We start from the raw sequence: 24,739 nt of genomic DNA on the forward strand, positions 1-24,739 counted from the left end.
TCTACTAAGAATATCAAATTGAAGGTTCCCTCCTGGAAGTTGGGTCCTAAGTTTATTGGGCCTTACAAAATCTTGTCCGTCATCAATCCTGTTGCCTACCGTCTTGATCTTCCTCAGACTTGGAAGATCCATAATGTTTTTCATAAGTCCTTGTTAAAACCTTATGTCCAACCCATTGTACCCTCGTCTTTGCCTCCTCCTCCGATTATGGTTGATGGTAATCTTGAATTTCAGGTCTCTAGGATTGTGGATTCTCGTGTTGTCCGTGGTTCTCTCCAGTACCTCGTTCATTGGGAGGGTTATGGTCCTGAGGAGAGGATGTGGGTCCCAGTGACGGACATTAAGGCCACTCGTCTCATCAGGGCTTTCCATAGGTCCCATCCTGAGAAGGTGGGCTCTGAGTGTCCGGAGTCCACTTGTAGAAGGAGGGGTACTGTCACCACCAGACATCTGAGAAGCTGTCAGATGTCTTTCAGAACCTCCTCCTTGAGCTTCCTTTTGTTTTGCTTTCATTTTCTCATCTCGTTAGCCTCTCTCAGCTGTCATGTAGTTGCACTGATTGCATCCCTTCAAATCACTTCCCAGACTGCTTCACTTTGCGGTTTATATTCCTTCCTGGAGTGTGTGCATGCTGATCCTACTTCTGAGTCTTCAACAGATAAGTTTTGTTCATTCATTTGTGGTGGTCGTGTCCCCTCACTATTATAGGGTGTTCAGGTGTTATACAGTCGAGGTACGAGGATATGCGATCATCTATCATTGGGATTTTTGCATAGGCTGAACAGTTAGGGAGAGAGCCAGGTCTGTTGCAGGGCTCTCCCTTTTGTTCCTTAGTTTTGGATCCAGTTAGTCGGATATTCATTTTGTGTCTTCTAGTTTCCTGTACACCTTCCGTGACAGCTTGGTTCTGGTGCTATATTTATGTAAGGCTTCTTTTACATCAGCATTAGGATTGTCCAGCAGGCTGTTCCAGCAGCAGAACAGCCTGCTGTACCCATACTAACGCTAGCCCACATGTGCTGCCAGAAGTCCGCTCCAGCCCCATTTTATATAATGGGAACGGGTCCGAGATGCGGCTGCAGCATGGCAAACATGCCGAGAGGCGGCCGGACAAAAAACACCAATGATTATTTGTGAGCCACAGTGCAGGCACCATTAGATAGGGCTGTTGAGACCTGTCAATCAAAAGGGAGGGGTGGTGTATTGAACACAGAGGGGTGTAGCTGTAGCAGTGTTCCAACTCAAACTGCCTAATTTGTATAAATATAAAAGTCCACATAATACTGCAGAGGAGCATGCTAAAATGAAAAGAAACATATTGTTTTAATCAGCATGACCAACCCTACCAGGCAATATGTCTGGTTTCATATGGCTGATCATGCTGACAAAGGCTATTTAAAAAACAGAGAAAATTTCTGAAAAACTCCACACAGACTATTGCTACTTCAGGCATTACCCGGGACCTCCGTACAAGAGGAGTTAAGATGTAATTTTTAGTCTTAAAGTATCATCAACTTTCAGCACCTCCTGACATCACATTTCAGTTTACAATGCTTTGTCTCTAACAGATCAATTAAAGCAGAAACGGCAGAGTTTAATCTCAACATTAACAGTTAATTTAACTTTTTATACGAAAATGAAATTGGGTAATATAAAAGTAGTGTATACATAGAACATGCAGTAGCCCAGCTATAGAATTATATAAAAATAATGGCATGCCTGTGGGTAACAAGTTAATCTCCGATGGGACAAAGAAAACAAAAAGTTAGAATTTTCTGCCACATTGTATAACTTAGATAAAACTACATTCTAAGAAGACAAATCAGAGGAGTCAAAAAGTTCCAATATTTAAAGTTAAGTGAAAATCCATGATAGTATTAGTATCACCTAGACTTCCAAGAATCATTAAAGAGCATCTGTCAGCATGATCAGCCCTAGTAAACCAGGAAAACTGCTTAGTAGGGGTGATCATACTGAATGCAACAATTTTGCTGTCCTTGCTCCTGAGATTCGAATTGCAAAGATTAAACTCATAAGCAAGATTTCAGGACGAGGCATGGGAACAGTGATGATGCTTGGTCCTGTCAATCAGTGGGAGAGAGAGAATTACTAAGGTTGAAGGAGGTAGGTAAAGCAGTGCTGCTAGAGATTGGATGCACCCTTTGATGCTCTGAGTACATAATTAGCATAAAAATAAGAGTGGTATTTTTTTTATAAAATTACATATCAGATTGTGTTACATAGCGGCCCATGCCCAGCACAACTCCACTGTCTGGGGCGGACAGGGGCACTGCTTCACCAACCCCTCTATTCTCCCAGCGGCCTTAAGAATACTAGTCTTCATCAGCCTCAATGCGGAGCATCCGGCCACTGGTATCATCTTCTCTGCCAGGATGCAATCTGCTCTTGGTTTCCTCTGCTTCAAGGTAAATCTCTTCTGCCCGTCCAGCACTTAAAGGTCAAGCACACACACTAGAACACTTCAGACTATGGCTGGCCACCTCTGGGTACTTAAAGTACCTTTCCCTATGGAAAGATGCCTGAGCAATAGGTTGCTAGTTCCTGAAAAGGTATGCTGTAGAAATTTGTCTGCTCGTGTACAGACTTTTGCCTGATTTCAACCCTCCGCATGAAAACCAATCACTCTAGTTAGTGAAGCTGCTGCTGGAGGTGACAGTGCAGCCCCAACCTAAAACTTCTTTTTGTTACAGACGAACAGCTAAAATTAGCTCTTTGTTAGTTTTCTTAGTTTTACTTTGTATATGCTACCTATACTCCTGTTAAAGACTTCTAAATACACCCTGAAGGTAAAGGATACACAAAATATCATAAGTAAAACATCCAAATTGAATAACTTTGTGAAAGCATGACATTATTTTTACAGATTCTAATAGGTCTGTAATATATTATAACTCAAAAGAGTTGTCCTGCCATCAGCATACTGTCTTTTGAAGGGAAGGTATATTGACCAGTTATTTACTTTATCTTATTGTTTTGGTAGTGAATCGGAAAGGAGGTCTTTTTTTAGCAGGCCTGAGAGGTACGACTCATGCCCAGCCCATCTAATTGTAGGTGTCAACATCTAATGGGACAGGGACGTCTAAGATCAGAATCCCTTGTCTTTGAGCTATCTAGCAAGACCTAGAGTCACCTGAAGAACCCTACTTTTCCTGCTAGAGGTAAACATATTTGGTCATCCAGTAAGACAATAGGTCTCAACCTCCAATGAGTGCAGTTGCAAGATCAGGGTGGTTACCTTGCAGTTAGGCAAGGTGTACTAGGGGAAGTAGGTAAAGTATATCCCTAACAACGTTTTCCCATTAAACCTGCAGTAGCCCTTTTGGAAGATTTGAAGACTTTGTGATACACTTTAGTCCTGATCCTGAAAATGGGGAAACTTATGAATGGAACTAAAGAATCTCCCTGATCACGCTCTGTGGGCTGTGAATTTGTATAATTGGCCAGCATCTTGAACAAGCCAGTGACACCCACCTCCGTGTGAGTAATTTACTGCCATTGTTATTTTAATATTGTGATTGGTCTATGGATAATTCACATCCTGTATCTGAGATTGTGGGTTTTTATATTATACTCTAAAAGTTATATCTTAATCAGGGGTGTATTATTGTAGTCATAATTAGGTGAAAGTTGAGTATTAATATAATTACAGTGATATAAGATAGTTAACAAGCTTATTAACATGCTCATGTCAACTTAGGCTAGTTTAACACTATTGTTAATAGAGCTCTCTGGATCTGGCATTGCCGGATGTTACTGCCCAATTCTCTGCCGGTTTAGCCTGCCGGAAATAATAACGTTGAGTGAAAGAAGCCTTAGGCCCCTTTCAGAGCAGCGGGTGTCACGCTGCAAACTCGCAGCCTGAAACCTGGCCGGACCTCCCAGCACTGCCGGGGTCGCATAGCATTATATTGATTTATGATGCTAGGTAACCCTTACAGTTCTGGAATGTATTGGATAACACTGACATAATGAGTGAGAAAAGAAAACAATACCCAAAAGCTGTGGCAGAGAAAGGAGATGTGCATTATGAGTTTGGTTGGATACAGCACAGGAAGTGCTAGATACAGGAAGTAAACATCATGCTGCCTAGGGCAGCGATCAACAAGCTGTGACTCACAGATTGCAGACCACCACTATGGGGTAAGTACAATACAATACAATGGTGCTATACAACATACCCCTAACTGAATCTTCAACCAATCCCAAACCACTGCAATGACACAAAACAATGAATAGTTAGACATAGTGTACATGCCACCACCACATCAGTTCCAGCCCCAAGCTACGGTTCACGACAGCCTGACATCTTCTACAAAATGTGTACATACAAAATATTCCATAATATATTATTATCAAAATGCAGAATATAAATATGCTATGTAGTGTATATCATTATGAATCATCTAGAAATGGCTAGCTGCATTCCATTGGGTTATCTGTGAAACATGCAGACACACTTTTATCTATTTTCTGATAACAGAGCCAAATGCAAACACGGTTTGGAAGCCTAGTGGAAAATAGGGAATAAAAGAGGACAGAAGACAGAATATCATTAATTAAATGAGACTAATTAGCAAACCCAGAGCAGGTGCCGTGGATTGTGGCAAGTGACAGCAATGAGGCTTGGGGAATGACAGCATCACTGCATTTCAACACAGTTTTTTGTACAGTTTGTCATGCAAATCCTCTCTGGAAATGATGGGAGAAAATTCTCAATCCAAGCTCCCCTAGGAAAGCCATCTATAATTTAAATTATGTCATCATTGTAATGCAACATCCTACAGTAATGTTTATCATAGGGATGTGTTGTAAAGTCTGTCAAACAGCCATTGCGGTGTCTTTGACATGAAGACAAGAGCAGACATTAGTCAATGGGGATGTGTACTGTTTTCTGGCATGGCTGGTGCATTGTTACAGCAGCTAATAGAATCTTGTTAGCAGAACCAAGAATGGACAAGTGATGACCAAAACTAGACCCATAAAGTGTAGTAGGGAGAATGGACTATATGAAGTAGCATCACGCATTTATATGAGATATATATTCAATCAAATATTGTAAATGGTCATACGTGGTCATAGATGTATGTCCAGTTGGTGGTATCATTGAATAAAAGATTCTCCTATCTCAGACAAGCTATTAAAGGGGTTTGTGTACTGTAATAATGATGACCTATGCTTAAAATAATATCAGACCGGTGGGGGTTCGACTCCTGGCACACCTACTGATCAGCTGTTTCACTCAGGAAAGGGTAACAAAATGGAAGAGTGCTGTACACTGGGTATTGGCCAGAAATGCAGTGTTGCCCCCTTTAGAGGGGTTGTGCCACTAATATAAATGTATCCCCCCAAAAAAGATATTGCTGTTACATCACTTTCACCAAATACCGACATTTACCAAAACAGCCTTTTTCTAAAGTTATTAGCCTACCATTTCAACCTGTGGCAAATCTGGATATTCAGTGGCTGGAGGTGACGTCCTGCATTGGAGCCTTGTAATTTAGGACATAGTAAGCGTCATTGGTAAGAACAAGGGGCGTGGTAAGTGTCAGATGATCTACTGATATCAGGACATAGCTCACTGACCCAAGGCATGATGGGACAGCAGATACATGACAGACCAGGAAGTAGTATACAAGCATGGGGGATAAGAGAAAACTGCAAATGAGGTAAATTTGAAAAAAAAATCAAGCAGGAATGATGACAATACAATTTTTTGTAAAAAGTAGTTTATGGAACAACCCTTTTACCTGATTGGAAGCATTATTGCAGTACCATTCACAGCCATTCCCCGGTGTACAGAGCTGTGCTATTCCGGAGTCTGCGCCAAAGTGAAATAGTCAAGCAGCTGATCAGTGGGGCTCCCAGAAGTTGGACCCACCACCAATCTAATATGGATGACCTATTCTAACAATATCATCATCAATCAATTTTACAGTCCCAGAAAGCTGCAAAATACAACCCATTTTTTTTTCTTATTGCTCTTATAGAACAACTATGGATTGGCAGCATGAGTATATGTGTCAATTATCAAGAACAAGTGTTTCTTTGAATGCTTGTGCTCAATAATTGGCCCGAAAATCATTTGGTCTGACAAGGCCCTGAAGCCAGGACTCTATTGTTGTAAGGCAATCAATGGAAACCACAAGGTCACAATACAGCCCATTTGGTCATGTCCTTTTATCTTTCCTTTATATTTTCATTATGTAAATATTCAGAAACAGAAGTGTTAAAAAGTTTATAGGGCTTTATATTGTTGCTGAAACAGAGTTAAAAATCTTCTACATTGACATAGATTTAGTTAATCACATACAGGCTGCCTGCAGTCACCAATAGAGGGAGCTTAGGAGTTTACTGCATACTGTTATCTGTTGAAGTTGAACATAACTCCATAATACTGTATGTGTTTTGAACCACAGGATAGGACTTACTTTAAAGGTTGTACAAAAACCGTAATGGTCAATAAATCAAAGATCTATTTTCTAGTTATAAAAATGTAGTTTGCTGGTGGGACCAATGTTTATGTTAGTATCCATTCCACTAAACACAATTTCCCGTAACTGATATGGCATCTGCTTTTAAAAGGCACAAGTAATGAAAATAATGAGCCTTGATGTCACTTTGAATAGAGAGCAGTGTGTGCATTGTGTGAGGAATTGTAATCTAGGAACAGTGCAAGTAATTCAATATTATTAGTCAAGAGGATTCCAGCCCTACATTAAAATACAGTCTACCAAGTAAGAAAACAGTGACAAACCTGTCAAGGATTAAGCACAGATGACCACGTAGCATGCATATTGAAAAGGACACATAATATGGCCACTGTAGACTCTGAATGACACATGTATCTGACTGCATGTTTTACAAATGTAACAGCAGCATTGTAATGCAAATTAAAAGGATTCCTAGATCTTTTTGGAAAGACCAATATTATTAGTACTGGAAGACCACGAGTCAAATAATCACATACATAATTAAATGGTATGGAATATTTGGGCTTCTGTAAAGTCTCTTATACTAACCTCTCCTACACCCCCTGGTTTTATTCATTCAGCCTACAAAAGACGCCCTAAAAGAGGGCTACAAATGGCCACAGTGGCTTTTACAAGAAAAGTGTAAGCTTTTACAGTTATGTTCAGTTGCTAAGAATTACCATTGACCCTGTTATCCAATACCACAATATGCACAAACTGCTGGATGACCATTTACTGTGGAAATGGCAGCAATGAGATCATTTTTATGTGATATGCTACTCATTTTAGTGTGCCACGGTTGATGCCCTAGCAATGTGATTTGAAGCCACTGTGAGAAACCAGCGAAGTAATGAAAAATATGAGTATTACTGTGGGTTGAACACCCTGTATATTGATGCCATGTATAAGTTCTATACTATGTATTGTTGATGTCACAGCTAGCCTGGGAAATGGAGCAACACCCATATGAGCCATATAGCCTCAGGAAGGATGTCAATATGCACTGAAGATGTCTGTGACAAACTGCATGGTGATGCTCAGATACTGCACTGTGTACTGTTGACAATGAAAGGGTTAATTTTCACAACCATGGCAATGCTGGTATGAATCAAAGGTCAATGTAGGGGTTACACTCAAGGCATCTTTGTGCTATGTAGGTCAGAAATAGTGATGCTGTGTAGAATCTTGTGGCAGAGTTAGACAGATTGAGTCAGACGGCAGAGAGAATTGGTGCAGAGGATTCTGCAGCTATTGGTAGCTAGCTAGTAAGTAGAGGTGAGTGATGCTCATCAAATGGCGCATCACCCTATATAGACCAAAAAAGCAGCAACACTCACAGCACAGAAGGGGAGCATTCAGCAGGGAAAGATGACTCACTTTACAGTGGATCGGCCAGATGAACAGACCTGCACAGTACAGATAGTGGCATAATGGACTGTGCTAAATGAAGACTATTGGAGTGGATCTGCAGATTGTGGTTATCCCTAAGTGGAGTGTGTATGTAGACAGATTAGGAAGCAAGCCTGTTGGAGAAAGTGTCATGGAACCATGAACCAGACGTACAACAAGAGATAAGTGGAAACAAGAAGGCTTTATTGAAAATCAAGCTGTAAGCAAAAGTCCAAACGGATGGCTAAACCGAAGCAGGGTCTTGCGTAGACAGAGGTCAGGAACCAGAAGGGCAGTCAGACGAAGCCTGGATCAGGAACCAGCAGGGTAGTCAGACGAAGCCAGGATCAGGAACCAACGGGGTAGTCAGACGAGGCCAGGATCAGGAACCAGAAGCAGCAGCAGTCTTAGAAGCATGTGAACACAGGAGGACCAAGCAAGGAACTGAAGCCACAGACCTCCTATATATATGAGCTAGGCATCCAGCTCCTCCCAGTGGGAAGGAGAAGCCGCAGGGTGGGAGGCTACAAGAAACCCAGAAACCAAGATGGCCGCCAGCACATGTCAAACGAAGGAGAACAGTAAGAAGGTAAGACCATGACAGTACCTCCCCCTCAAGGGCCCCTCCTCCGCGGAGTAAGGAACGGTTTCTGAGGGAAGCGTGCGTGGAAGGCTCGGAGCAAAGCAGGAGCATGGACATCTGCGGAGGGAACCCAGGAACGCTCCTCTGGACCATAACCACGCCAATGGACCAAAAACTACAACCGACCGCGGACCAGGCGTGAGTCCAGGATATTGCTCACCTCATATTCCTCACGATTGCCCACTTGGACCGGACGGGGCCGAGGAACCGAGGAAGTGAAACGATTACACACCAATGGCTTCAACAGGGAGACATGAAACACGCTGGAGATCCGCATGCCAGGAGGAAGCGCAAGGGCATAGGCTACCGGGTTTACCCTGCAAAGCACTCGGAAGGGACCAACAAAGCGAGGCGCCAGCTTGGGAGTGGGCACTCGAAGGTTGAGGTTGCGGGTGGACAACCATACACGGTCTCCGACCTGGTAGGAAGGAGCGGGCGCTCGTCTGCGATCAGCCTGGAGTCTCTGGCGCTGCGCAGAGACCTCAAGGGACCTCTGGATCTGTACCCAAGAAGCACGTAGGACGGAAAGGTGATCCTCCACAGCCGGAATATCCTGGGGAGAGAATACCTCCGGTAACACGGCAGGTTGGAACCCATAATTGGCCATGAAGGGAGACGTCCCAGAGGAAGAGTTCACCGCCGTGTTCCTGGCAAACTCAGCCCAAGGCAGGAGGTCAACCCAATTGTCTTGGTGATCGGAGACATAGCAACGAAGGAATTGCTCCAAGGCCTGATTGGATCGTTCTGCGGCCCCATTGGACTGAGGGTGGTAGGCCGAGGAGAAAGAGAGATGAATCCCCAACTGGGAGCAAAAGGCGTGCCAGAACCTGGACACAAACTGACTCCCCCGATCCGACACAATCTCCTTGGGCAAACCGTGCAACCGGAAGACCTCCCTGGCGAAAATCGTGGCCAACTCTTGTGCAGAGGGTAACTTCTTGAGAGGAACACAGTGGCACATTTTGGAAAACCGATCCACAATCATGAGAATGACCGTATGGCCTCGGGATGCAGGGAGGTCCACAATGAAATCCATCCCCAGGTGTGACCATGGGCGCTCCCCGGTGGCTATGGGTTGCAAAAGGCCCAACGGAAGGTGCCGAGGGGACTTACTCTGGGCACAAACGGAGCATGCCGCTACATATGCGGCGATGTCGGAACGTAGAGAAGGCCACCAGAACAGACGTGAAACAGCCCAGGACAGCTGATTCTTTCCAGGATGCCCCGCGGCCTTGGACTTATGGTAGGTTCGCAACAACCGAGTGCGCAACTCCTCAGGCACAAAACACCTGCCGTTGGGTCTCCCAGAGGGAGCACCAGATTGAGCCGCCAAAATCTGCTCACCCAGGGGAGAGGTCAGGCTGGTGCGAATGGCGGCCAGGATCTGATTCGGAGGTATGACCGAAGTCGGAATCGACTCCTCCCCGGACAGCTCGGGGTACTGCCGTGATAAGGCATCCGCTCTGATGTTCTTGGAACCGGGTAGGTAGGAGACCACGTAATTAAAACGTGACAAGAACAGAGCCCATCTGGCCTGACGTGGTGTCAATCTCTTGGCCTCAGAAAGGTAGGTCAGATTCTTGTGGTCCGTCAGGATGAGAACCGGAACCACCGAACCCTAGAGCAAGTGCCTCCATTCTTTAAGGGCCTGCACGATGGCCAATAACTCCCTGTCACCAATCTGATAGTTGCACTCCGCGGAAGACAGTTTCCGGGAGTAAAACCCACAAGGAAGCAGAGGACCCTCTGGTGTTCTACGCTGAGACAGAAGGGCGCCTACTCCCGTCTCAGACGCGTCCACCTCGAGGACAAAGGGCAACCAGGGTTGGGATGCGACAGAATCGGAGCCGACACAAAGGCGGACTTTAGAGCCTCAAAAGCTCGGATGGCCTCGAGCGGCCAGACCTGGAAATTACTGCCCTTCCTGGTCAGATCCGTGAGAGGCTTGGCTAGCATAGAAAAGTCCCTGATGAACTTCCGATAATAATTGGCGAAGCCCAAAAAGCGCTGCAGGGCACGGAGACCACTGGGCTGGGGCCACTGTAAGACAGCCGAAACCTTCTCAGGATCCATGGAGAACCCCTCAGCGGAAATGATGTAACCTAAGAAGGTTACCTGGGATCGGTGAAATTCGCATTTCTCAAGCTTACCGAACAGCCTGTTCTCTCGTAACCGTTGCAACACTCGTCTGACATCCATAATGTGGGCCTCCATGGATTCAGAATATACCAAGATGTCATCCAAATAGACCACCACACACTGCTGCAACAGGTCACGGAAAACATCGTTGATGAATTCCAGGAAGACTGCGGGCGCATTGCACAACCCAAAGGGCATAACCAAGGATTCATAATGACCGGTCCTGGTGTTAAACGCGGTCTTCCACTCATCGCCCGCCTTGATCCTTACCAGGTTATATGCCGCCCTCAGGTCGAGTTTGGTAAAGACCGTGGCCCCTTTGAGGCGATCGAACAGCTCGGAAATCAAGGGTATCGGGTAAGCGTTCTTGATCGTGATGCGATTGAGACCCCTGTAATCGATGCAAGGCCTCAACTCACCGCCCTTCTTTTTCACAAAGAAAAATCCAGCCCCTGCCGGGGACGAGGATTTGCGAATGTGTCCGCGTGAAAGCGCCTCCCTCACGTACTCCTCCATGGCCTCATTCTCCGCTACCGACAGTGGATAGACCTTGCCACGAGGAGGAACGGCACCAGATTGTAACTCTATGGCACAATCGTATGGGCGGTGCGGAGGTAGGGCAACCGCGCGCACCTTATCGAATACATCCCGGTACTCTTCGTATTCAGGAGGCAACAGAGAGTCCGAGGAAGTACACAGCAACTTGACAGGCCCATGGATGCAACTAGCCCCACACTGCGGTGACCACGAGAGGATCTCGGCCGATCTCCAATCGAAAGTCGGATTATGCTTCTGGAGCCAGGGGTACCCCAAGACCACCGAGTAGTGTGGAGACGAAATCACCTGGAGACAGACCGACTCTCTGTGAACGGCACCAATGGCTATCCCCACTGGAAGGGTCTCATGAGTCACGTGGGGCGGCAGAAGGGGTCTGCCGTCTATCGCCTCAAGAGCCAGTGGGGAACCTCGAGGCTGCAGAGGAATGGAATTGGCGGCAGCGAACACACTATCAATGAACAAACCACCAGCACCAGAGTCCACCAACGCCTGGGTCGTCACCGAGCCCCCGACCCAGGAGAGGACAACAGTGATCAGTGGTTTGTCAACACGGGAAACCGGGGACGAGGAGACTCCACCCAAGATCTGCCCCCGACAGGATCTCAGGTGCGACATAAGGAGCCCCCGACAGGATCTCATGATGGACATAAGGAGCTTCGCAGCAGAGGCAGCACGAGCCGGCACATCGAATACCTTCCGAAGAGAAGCAACAAAACCGGAAAACTCGGCAACCACCGGATTGTTGTTCTCCCATAAAGGGCTGGCCCAGGCCAAGGCCTTGTCCGAGAGCAGCGAGATCAAGAAGCCCACCTTTGATCTCTCAGTAGGAAAGGCATGTGGCAGCAACTCGAAATAAATGCCCACCTGGTTAAGGAAACCTCGGCACTGAGTTGGCTCTCCCCCAAAGCGCTGTGGAAGAGGGGCAGAACCGGTCATACCCCGAGACACCGCAGGCGCAGCAACAGGTGTCGGGGTAGACTCTGGCGCAACAACCGGAGCGGCAGTAGGAGCGGGCCCAGGAGCGACAACCGACCCATCGGCAACGGAAGCGAAATGAGCCGTGCGTTCAAGCAGGGTTTGCAACGCCACAGCGAACCGACCCAACAGGTGATCCTGCTGATCAAGTCTGGCAACCAGCGTAGGTAGCGAGGATGGCCCTGTACCGTCAAAATTCATGGCTTGGTCCTAATGTCATGGAACCATGAACCAGACGTACAACAAGAGATAAGTGGAAACAAGAAGGCTTTATTGAAAATCAAGCTGTAAGCAAAAGTCCAAACGGATGGCTAAACCGAAGCAGGGTCTTGCGTAGACAGAGGTCAGGAACCAGAAGGGCAGTCAGACGAAGCCTGGATCAGGAACCAGCAGGGTAGTCAGACGAAGCCAGGATCAGGAACCAACGGGTAGTCAGACGAGGCCAGGATCAGGAACCAGAAGCAGCAGCAGTCTTAGAAGCATGTGAACACAGGAGGACCAAGCAAGGAACTGAAGCCACAGACCTCCTATATATATGAGCTAGGCATCCAGCTCCTCCCAGTGGGAAGGAGAAGCCGCAGGGTGGGAGGCTACAAGAAACCCAGAAACCAAGATGGCCGCCAGCACATGTCAAACGAAGGAGAACAGTAAGAAGGTAAGACCATGACAGAAAGCAAGCCTATCGCCATTTATTTACCAAACCTGTTGCCTCTAGTAGTAAGACTGTAACCATTAAGACAGCTGTCTCTTGTGAGATAAGGCTCCTTTTACATTACGATTCCCCTAGATGTTTGCCATATGCACCAGGAATGCCTCCAACTCTCTCTTAAACAAACCCAGACTATGGGTTTGTCACGAACCAGCGGGTTTGAACCCACTGTGCCATGTGTCCTACCTCCCCTTAGGGCGTTGCCTAAATTAATCCCTCGATTCTTCATAGTACCCCTTATGGTGGGGATAGACTTTCCCGAGGGGAACACCAGGTCGCTACCTCTTGAGGAGGGTAGGCACATGAGGCAGCTGATCCAGGCGGACTAGGCTGTACCTGAGAAAGGTACCATAAGTACAAGCATAGTCAGGCAGGCGGAGTCATTACCTGGAGCAACAGTGCAGGACCGAAGGATGAGGCAGACACATAGTCAGACAGGCAAAAGGTCAGGGCAGGCGGCACAAGTACAGGACAGGCAATCTTGGTCAGCATCAGGAGAGTCAAGACAAGCAGGGAGGGATCAGATGGTTAGCACAGGAACGAAGTACAAGTCAGGAACACACGCGAATATCAGGATTTTTAGCAAAACACAAGGACCTTGACACTGAGGCATCTGGGAAGGGGGCTGAACCACTTATATATGCGCATGAGGGCTAGGACCTAACCTATAAAACCCAGGAAGTGACGCGGGCTGGCCCTTAAGGAACTGCTGCTTAAAACCAGCAGCAAGCATGCAGTAGCCAGGGCTGATATGCCTCAGAGTGATGCAATAAAATGGCATTTGTTCACTATAGAGTTCCATTGTAAAAAAATTTATACTTTTTTAGGCTACTTTCACACTAGCGGCAGCCTTCTCCAGCAGGCTGTTCAGGCGGGTGAACAGCCTGCTGGATCCGTGCTGTCTTAAGTCCACTCCGGCCCCATTGACTATAATGGGGTGGGCCAGAGTTCAGACGGCAGCACGGCAAACATGCCGAGAGGCGGCCGGAATAAAACTACGACATGTAGCATGCATCAACAGTAGCAGATAGCAAACATGGAGAAGTAAAGTCACTGATGACAGGAAACGAATGATGATAGCAAATGGATGACAGCACAATTAGATGAAGGAGATGTCAGACAGAAGATAGAGACAGTATATGGATAAAGAACAGATGAATAATGGTGAACAGAAAAAATGACAAAGATGGAATCTGACCATAATCTGTAATACTACCCTAGAAAGAAAATAAGAAATATCTGGGACAGAGACAAATCAGAAACCAGACTAAGCAATTAACAGTATCCATAAGAAAACAACAAACCTCAATGATAGCATCAATAAAAGGAATAGGAAGGACTATTGGTATGGTAACAAGCAACACAGACACGACACAAATCTAGGCTAGGATCAGAATACAAGGAATATTGAGGGTTCTGGATACAAATTCACAGAATGCTATACACAGCAACTAAAGAGCAAAAAGCGTTACAAAGGCTAACCAATCAAAAATGTCTCCCTAAATTCACCAAGCTGAGCAAGGTGATCATCTGACCCAGAGATCAGTTGTAACTGAGTTGCATAGCAACTTTCACAAACAACGTTAGTAAACACCCACGCCACTCCCCTTTTTTCCGCCACTTCGCAAAAGTGACATGAGAGGGTGTAGTCACAGATTTGCCACCTTTGCATCAAAATCTGCAACGTAATTACGCCAAAAAACTGGCGCAAAAACTTTATTGATAACACTTTCCATGTGGTAGGCGGGCACAGATGTGGCACAGGTATATAAAAAGTCTCCATATGGAGCGTTGGGATTGTGAAGGCCTGGACTGGATTTTGCTACTACATACAGAGGTGAGGTATTTGTAGATTGGCAATCTCTAATGTCATACTGTGTATACATTAAAAGCAGACCATAGTGTTCACCAAATATCTTAGATTCAGGTGATAAAGAACCATGCCTCTCTCTGGTGGGTATATTGTGACCAGAATACTTCCACCAGTGATCGTATGATCATAGACAAGATGGAGGTGGCTCAGGCGCAAACCAGGAGGTCGATGAACCTGAACATTCTTCAATACTAAGACTTCTCAATACACTCACCTAAAGAATTATTAGGAACACCATACTAATATGGTGTTGGACCCCCTTTTGCCTTCAGAACTGCCTTAATTCTACGTGGCATTGATTCAACAAGGTGCTGATAGCATTCTTTAGAAATGTTGGCCCATATTGATAGGATAGCATCTTGCAGTTGATGGAGATTTGAGGGATGCACATCCAGGGCACGAAGCTCCCGTTCCACCACATCCCAAAGATGCTCTATTGGGTTGAGATCTGGTGACTGTGGGGGCCATTTTAGTACAGTGAACTCATTGTCATGTTCAAGAAACCAATTTGAAATGATTTGAGCTTTGTGACATGGTGCATTATCCTGCTGGAAGTAGCCATCAGAGGATGGGTACATGGTGGTCATGAAGGGATGGACATGGTCAGAAACAATGCTCAGGTAGCCCGTGGCATTTAAACGATGGCCAATTGGCACTAAGGGGCCTAAAGTGTGCCCAGAAAACATCCCCCACACCATTACACCACCACCACCAGCCTGCACAGTGGTAACAAGGCATGATGGACACATGTTCTCATTCTGTTTACGCCAAATTCGGACTCTACCATTTGAATTTCTCAACAGAAATCGAGACTCATCAGACCAGACAACATTTTTCCAGTCTTCAACAGTCCAATTTTGGTGAGCTCGTGCTAATTGTAGCCTCTTTTTCCTATTTGTAGTGGAGATGAGTGGTACCCGGTGGGGTCTTCTGCTGTTGTAGCCCACCTTTCTTTCCCATTCTGACATTCAGTTTGGAGTTCAGGAGATTGTCTTGACCAGGACCACAACCCTACATGCATTGAAGCAACTGCCATTTGATTGGTTGACTAGATAATCGCATTAATGAGAAATAGAACAGGTGTTCCTAATAATTCTTTAGGTGAGTGTATATTCAAAATCAAATCACAGTCAAAGAAAATGTATCCAACTCAAGATGACCACAGGGTCTAACAATGGTCATAATATGCATAGGTAATATGTCATATAAAAAGTTGTAGATTTACTGACCTGAGATAAAGGAGATAAAGAATATTAGCAAGATCATCTCATGTCCTTGCTAGAAGCTTATCTGGTCAAGGTTAGCAGCCACTAGGTGCTGGGTGCATGCTCTCCTTTGTCACTACCTCTTCCTTCACCGCCCCAACTCACTTCTTGAAACCTTTAATGACACCTTCAAGGAACACTAATACAAGATCCTGTGGTTTGGGGGAGTTATAGCTCTGTTTTAAAACTTGAAGGATTCCTTTCAGATCTCCATAACTTAAGAGGGTTTCCACTGATAGCCTTCTATAGCATATTAAATATATTATCCATGTTTGCAGAGGCTGAACATCAAGACACAGACCTGGGTGGTGGCACTAGGACAGGTCCTGGACTTTTGGCCTAAAGGTCCAGGTCTGCTTTGAACTGTACAGTTTTTACCACACTCCAACTTGTAGACCACATGACCAAGCACATAATTGTGACATGCCACTAATTTTGAAGACCAGAAGAGTCTTGAAACACTTTGTTGTCGGGGGATCAGAGTAAGGTACATTTAAGGGTCAATCAAGGGACATTGGTACTTTCTAAGGGGATAATCGACAAAAATAGGGTGAGCTTACAGAAGTGTCTGATCCTCCGGTGGGTCCGGGCTTCTCCATTTCTGTAGCCAGAGCACAATAACATCCACAGCACCAACCCAGCAATTCCTACATTGTATACTGATCTGTGGTGATGCTGAGGGTGGAGGGAAATGTAGCGTCTGTGTAGTTGAGGGACGGGACGTCATTCAGGATAGTCAATCCAACAAATGTCCTTTAGGGATAAAAGGTGAGGGGACAGTCTGAATTCTCCACCATGTGAGCTTGTCCTGCCCTTGGAAGCAGCAAAGAAATGAATGGAGCCTCTTCTGATGCTGTGGACACCACTGCACCTCTAACCACGAAGGACTTTTGGGTATATTTTCCCTCACGTGGCCCTCAGTATCCAGTATAATATCTTGAAATATATCAACCGCTATAATGATCAAAAGATAAAAACCTCAGTATATAATCAGAGAGACTCAAAAGCACCTGCAAGGGGTTAAAAAAAGTTTTAATTGAAAGCCTGTGGTTTTAGATGAATTTCTTCATAGCACATATAATGTAATAACATGTCGGATATAACACTGATCAGATATTACGCCCCCTGGTGGAGATATGAGGAGTGATGGCAGCCGTTCCCCGCAGATTATCTCCACAGCTTCATGATATCTCACATACAGGACATGCACTGCAGTGAGATAACAGCGTCCTGTCCCTTTAAATTTCCTCTTCCAGATGTCACTGCTCAGCAGCCAATGGGATCGCTGAATTTGAAAGGAAACCAACGGTCAGTGGTCCTCAGACCGTTACAGACGAGAGGTGAAGATGGACGCCGGTGAGATCTTACACCCCTCATGACAGAAGTGACGCTTATCTAATCTCCCATGATGCTTCACTCACAGGATTAGGGATCTGCTGAGGGCTTTATCCTTCATCCCACTAGGGGGAGCTAGCTGTATATGTGTACTGCCCCAATATTAGCTGTATATATATGGGTGTAGTGAGCTCTCCCTAGTGGCTGGTGCAGGAAACTGGATTTTTTTTTTCAGTTAATTTAATGTTATGAAGGGAAATTCTGTGCTAGGTGTGTCTATATAGGCAGTCTGCTGCCAGTAATGTTTATTGAGGGCACCATACTGATATTATTATTAATTGGGGTATGTTTATGGTGTTGTTGAGGCAACCAGTACAACCCAGTCTGCATTATGGGGGAGATGTATCAGAACTGGTGCAAAGGAAAACTGGCTCAGTTGCCCATAGCAACCAATCAGATTCTACCTTTCATTTTTCAGAGCTGCTTTGTAAAATGAAAGGAACGATCTGATTGGTTGCTATGGGCAACTGAGCCAGTTTTCCTTCATATCAGTTGAGATAAATTTCCCCTCTCTGTTATGTGCGGTATTACGTATATGGGCCCTTCTGCTATAAGGGACACTACAAATACCCAGTAAAGACGGCACTATATATATATATATATATATATATATACTGCATGATCATATGTGATTATTATCCTCTTATATGTAACGTGAATGTCCGACTTTTATCATCAGGACATTTTTTATGTTGATTCATTTCTAGATATATTTTTATAGTGATCAGAGCTCTGTTTTACTGATACAAAGCTCCAAATTCTCAGCACTGATATAAATGGTAACATTAGATCTGCCTGCAGACACCACTAGAGGGAGCTCAGGACTGATGACTGCCTGTACAGTACGCTCCTCTGCTCCCTCTAGTGGTGGCTGCAGGAAGCTACAATTTATCATTTTATTCTAAGGTTCTGCAGGGGATTTGGAGCTCTGTATAAGGAAAGCTGATCTCTGAATGACTGCTATAAAGATATATGAAGAAGTTATAAATGGTCCTCCAGGACTTCCATATTACCACCCCTAGGACCGGCCATCAGTGTGTGATCACGAGGGTCCTACACCTGGGAGAACATTCACTGCCTTTATCAGATCTGTGACTAAGTCTCTTTTATGGGTTAACAGATTGCGCTATGATTTCTTCAGTTCTGGACGAGTATAGGATTGGAGCAGGCCGCACTTCTCTGGAGGTAAGTGGCTTAATTGTATACTGGCCCCTTGTCCTATCACCCATGAGGAGTGGTAAGTGGTCACTCACTGTATTCTCTTCTCTTTAGGACATCTACTGCCTCCAGCAGTGCATCTATGGCCTGACACCCTTCTTAAGTGAGTATTTTTGGTAATAAGACTCAGCTATGAAAACTCAGACTGATCTGAAGTAAACTCATGATCTGGTTGTCTTCTCTCTGCAGCTTATCCCCGCACCGTGGAGGAGAGAGACCAACAACGTCTCATTTACTCCATGAGATTCCTCCCATCTCCAATCTTCAAGATGGAGGTGAGTGATCCTACTGCCTGTCATATTGTCTTCCGGATTCCTCCATGTTCTGTCTATAGATGTGAAGGATTTATAGGAATGTCTCATAGACCATTTACTGAATCTGTTCTTAGCGCCTCATGCCAACAAACCGCGAAGCTCAAAGGAAATACCTGCCTTTTCCACTGGAGGAAGAAGATCCAGAGCCGGCATTGATGATGGCAAGCCGCCTGTGTGAAAACCTGACGGTGGAGAAGGCCAAGGGAGAGCGAGAGGAGGCAGACACATCCCGGGCGCAGCAGGATGAAACGACTGAGAAGACATCCGCCAAGGAGCAGAGGATGGTGAAACAGAAACTGGACGTGAAGAGCAAGAACCTGAGAAGAGTTCAGCATCAGCCTGGAAGAAGACAGAAGATCCGCCAGCCAACCACCTTCCAGTATGTGAACACCAACCTGAGAGGAAAGAAGAACATCCTCTGGACCATCCTCTTCAAACCATTCTGCCGGTGAAGGATGGTAAGGAGCTGTAAGACCACCAGCAGCAACCAAAAAATAATAATCATAATTATTAAATATTAATATGTAGAATATTGTAATAAGTCAAAGGGTAGTAATATAGTAATAAATCTATAAAAGTAGTAAAAGTAAATAACATAAATATAATTAGTAAACTTAGAAATATGATCAGGGTGTTTGATCCAGGGTTCTAGGACTGATTGCCTTTTCCCGGGGTCGAGAAGGAATTTTTCCCCTGTGACACGAATTGGCTGAATGTGTCCAGGGGTTTTCGCCTTCTTCTGGATCAATAGGTTTAGGGATAGGGACCTAATTTAGGGATAGGGATCAGGGGGCTTGATCCAGGGTCTAGGACTGATCACCTTTTCCCGGGGTCGAGAAGGAATTTTTCCTCTGTGACACAAATTGGCTGAATGTGTCCAGGGGTTTTCGCCTTCTTCTGGATCAACTACATTAGGGATCTAGTTTATGGTAAAATATCTATAGTAATATTAGTAACAAAAGAAATTGCAGTATTTTGATTAATTAAGTATAATAATAAATTATAACAGGATTTAGGCTGTTTGATCCAGGGTTCAAAGACTGATCGCCTTTTCCCGGGGTCGAGAAGGAATTTTTCCCCTGTGACACGAATAGGCTGAATGTGTCCAGGGGTTTTCGCCTTCTTCTGGATCAACAGGTTTAGGGATAAGGACCTAATATAGGTATCAGGGGGCTTGATCCAGGGTTCTAGGACTGATCGCCTTTTCCCGGGGTCGAGAAGGAATTTTTCCTCTGTGACACGAATTGGCTGACATCATCACGTGAGACCCGAAGCAGGAGCGGTGATGTCATTGGTACCTCATGCATCAGGACACACCAACACAAGCCACAGATAACACTGTGGTCAGCGGTGGCGGATAGGAGGGAGGTGTTTTTTTTTGTTTGTTTTTTTATACTAAATGTCCGCACTGCTAGGGTAACCAGGGAAGAGGGGAAGGAGATCATTATATATACCTGGCAATACTGGGGAGGAATGGAGGAGCATTATATACTGGCACTACGGGGTACAATATATATATATACTGGTACTGGTACTATGAGGGGTGGAACTAGTGGGGAGCACTACAGGGGGACATTATGGTTATATTATTACTACCAGGGTACTGTAGGGGCACCAGGCTCCCCCGCCGATCAGCTGCGCACGTGCCGTCTCCTTTCTCTCTTCCTGCTCACTGCTGTATGTCTATGGGACAGCACGTGCCAACAGATCGGCGGGGGTGTCAGGTGTTGGATTTCACACTGTGTTTTTAGCACATAATTACAAGATTTGGGGCCCCACTTTTGATTTTGCCCAGGGCCTAAAACTGGCCCTGGTTTTGATCAAAATATATTGGCTAAGTGTCTCAGATTTTATCATATCAGAGTGAGGACTTTGTCCATATATAATCCTTACATCTACTTTACTAAGTGCATTATTATCTGATTTCTGTGATTTTCTTCAATAATATGGCCAGGGACACCTCACATTTATATATTATACCGTGCAGGATGTTTTTATCTTTATTTTTTTCTGTGAGTGGCACCTTCAAGTGTGAATGCGCTCCTATTTTATCTTGGGAGTAGCATTCCTTTGCACTTTTACCCTTCCTATCCAATAGAGTGCCTTGATTAGGTGGTACATATAGGTGTGCTTGTTCCTCCTCCCATTGGTTGCTTGACGCACATGGAGGTGACTAGGAGCAGCACACCATATGTGCGGGGTCTGCGGTCCTAAACATAGAAGCCCAACGGCTTAGGTAGATTTAGCCTGGTAGGCGGGCACAGATGTGTTTTGATCAAAATATATTGGCTAAGTGCCTCAGATTTTATCATATCAGAGTGAGGACTTTGTCCATATATAGTGCTTGCATCTACTTTACTAAGTGCATTATTATCTTATTTATGTGATTTTCTTCAATTATATAGCCAGGGACATCCGCACATTTATATATCATACCTTGCAGGATGTTTTTATCTTTGTTTTTTCTGTGATTTTGTTGTCTATACACTTTCCTTTTAAAGACAGCAAATCTGACACATCTGATACATTTCTTCTTTGGAATAGAATCCTCGTAATTTACCAATAATGTAACAGAATTTTCGTAAAGGAATTGTACATAGCTGTATTGTGATTTAGTCAGTATTGTGAGTCAGTACATCAGCTCAGGATTTCCAAAATGAAGAATTAATCACATGGTGCTTCTGAGGTGGGACGGGCAAGAAAACTCCCCGTAGAACCATGTCAACTGAAATGTTTTTAATTATCTGGAGAAAGTGTGGACTGTGTATCATCATTAACTGGACTAAACACTGACGGTCAGTGAGTCAGGTAGCAGTAAATGGTGCAATTAACAGATAGAGAGGAGACGTGTATTCAATTTGAAAGCTTTCTTTCCTAATCCATCTCCCTTCATCAAACAAAGTGCTGAGCTGTAGACTTTTACTTTCAATTATATTAATCAGGTTAATTCTAAGTTAAAGTCAACATTTTAATCAAGAACCAGCAAAGTCTAAGAGCACAAGAAAGTGCGTGTACAATGATTTCTGCTTACAAGGTGCACAGACAGAATGGAAAATCAGATTAGGAGCCAGTATAGAAAGAGCCAGCACATACTTTACTCTCATAGGAGTTAAACAGGATAAAGTAGAGGTGGTTCTTGCCAGTTGTCGTATGACGGATACGTGAATTCTCATATAAATGCTGTAGCAAGTTCCATTGATGTAAAATGCTTAAACATTAACCCCTTCAACCACTGTGATGTACCGGTACGGCACGGTGGTTGAGGGAATGTATGCAGCGGGTTACTGCAGTGAGCCCGCTCCATACATGACTGTATCATACAGCAGACTCTCGGTCGCAATGACTGGGTACGGCGATCGTGTGGAATACCGACCCTGTCATTTAACCCCTCAGATGCCACGATCAACATGAATTGCGGCATCTGTGAGGCAAGGCAGAGCGGTGCTGCTCCCTCTGCCTTCTGATTGGAGCCCCAAGCAGTGAAATTATTGGGCTCCGATCGGATACAATGACAGCCTAGACGCTTCTGAAGCTTATCAGGCTGACACGGTAAGCTCCCTGTTGCACTGTGCATGACACAGCTCAGCAGGGAGAGTGTGAAATTTCTATTGACCCTAATAGATCTCTGTTTAGGTGAATATTACAAGGGGTCAAAAGATCCCAGGTTCTAGCCCCCTAAGGGGTTAAAAGTTAGTAAAAGTTGAAATCACCACCTTTCCCAGTTATACATATATATTAAAAATATATTAACAATAAAAAATAAATATATCAAGTATCGCCATGTCTGAACTATTAAAATATTTTTAAAAAAATTGGCGGTGAACGCCATGACAGAAAAAAAAGTGAAAACCACACAATTCACAATTTTTTTGTCACGTTTTGCCCCCAAAAAATTGAATAATAGTGATCAAAAAGTTGCATGTACCACGAAAATGGTACCAATAAAAACTACAGTCCATTCCACAAAAAAGCAAGCCCTCCTACAGCTCTCTAGACCAAAATATAAAAAGTTTATGGCTGTCAGAAAATGGCGATGCACCGAATTTTTTTTTCAATGATTTTTTTTTTTTTTTAAGTAGCAAAACAAAAAAGAAACCTGCACAAGTTTGGCATCGCTGTATTTTTGTTGAGCCAAAGAATAATGGTCATGTCATTTTTTGTGCACAGTGAACACTGGGATGTAAATAAAAAGAAACATTGCCAGATTTTTTTTAAATATTTTTTTAATTTAAACCCACAAATAATTTTTGTCCCATTTTCTAATAACAGACATGGTAAATTAAATCTATGGAAATTACAGAAAGTGTGTGCTGTGTTTGTATATTGTCCATGTACAATGCGGACTGTAGATATTTGGCAGTCACATACAGCTCCCTTATATGGGGGAGAAAAAAGAACTGGGTCGCACATCCACAGTGCTTGGCTTTGACCTAAAAAGTGTACAGCCCCCCGTATTGCATGCTGTACAAGAGGCATTAGTGTACATTTTGATCAAAAGGCATAAGCCCACTCACCACGTCAAGGAAGCCTCTATTGAGTGGGACCTACTCTGACAAAAGGGCGCAGCACGGTGCGATGACAAAGCGGCGATATCCTGGTAGGCGGCGGGACCCAGGAGTCAAAGCAGCAACCATGCTGTCTGACGATGCCACCCATGGCACTGGGTCCCACCAACCCACCAGAACAGCACCACAAAAACAAAGGCCACCGCACAGTACTGCACCATATGAACAGCTGTCTAACACAGCATGTCCATTACTATCAGGAGCTACAGGTCAATGACCACTATATGCAATCCTGTGTGATTAAAACCACCTGTGCCGAATGGGAGGAGTGCTGACACCAGTAATAAAGAAGAAAGGTTCAAATAACAATTATATGGGGGAGAAAAAAGAACTGGGTCGCACATCCACAGTGCTTGGCTTTGACCTAAAAAGTGTACAGCCCCCCGTATTGCATGCTGTACAAGAGGCATTAGTGTACATTTTGATCAAAAGGCATAAGCCCACTCACCACGTCAAGGAAGCCTCTATTGAGTGGGACCTACTCTGACAAAAGGGCGCAGCACGGTGCGATGACAAAGCGGCGATATCCTGGTAGGCGGCGGGACCCAGGAGTCAAAGCAGCAACCATGCTGTCTGACGATGCCACCCATGGCACTGGGTCCCACCAACCCACCAGAACAGCACCACAAAAACAAAGGCCACCGCACAGTACTGCACCATATGAACAGCTGTCTAACACAGCATGTCCATTACTATCAGGAGCTACAGGTCAATGACCACTATATGCAATCCTGTGTGATTAAAACCACCTGTGCCGAATGGGAGGAGTGCTGACACCAGTAATAAAGAAGAAAGATTCAAATAACGATTATATGGGGGAGAAAAAAGAACTGGGTCGCACATCCACAGTGCTTGGCTTTGACCTAAAAAGTGTACAGCCCCCCGTATTGCATGCTGTACAAGAGGCATTAGTGTACATTTTGATCAAAAGGCATAAGCCCACTCACCACGTCAAGGAAGCCTCTATTGAGTGGGACCTACTCTGACAAAAGGGCGCAGCACGGTGCGATGACAAAGCGGCGATATCCTGGTAGGCTCCCTACCATCACAATGAACAGAGAAACAGGGTACTTGAATCAACTGCTGGGTGTCACAGTAGTGGATACGTGTGCTGGCTGTGAACCACACATATAAATTGTTATTTGCATTAGCATTCCATACTGGTATTCCATGGAGCAGTATGCTCACCTGTGACAGGGTTATAA

Source organism: Bufo gargarizans, chromosome 6 (genome assembly GCF_014858855.1).
Source record: "Bufo gargarizans isolate SCDJY-AF-19 chromosome 6, ASM1485885v1, whole genome shotgun sequence".
NCBI classification, from domain to species: Eukaryota; Metazoa; Chordata; class Amphibia; order Anura; family Bufonidae; genus Bufo; species Bufo gargarizans.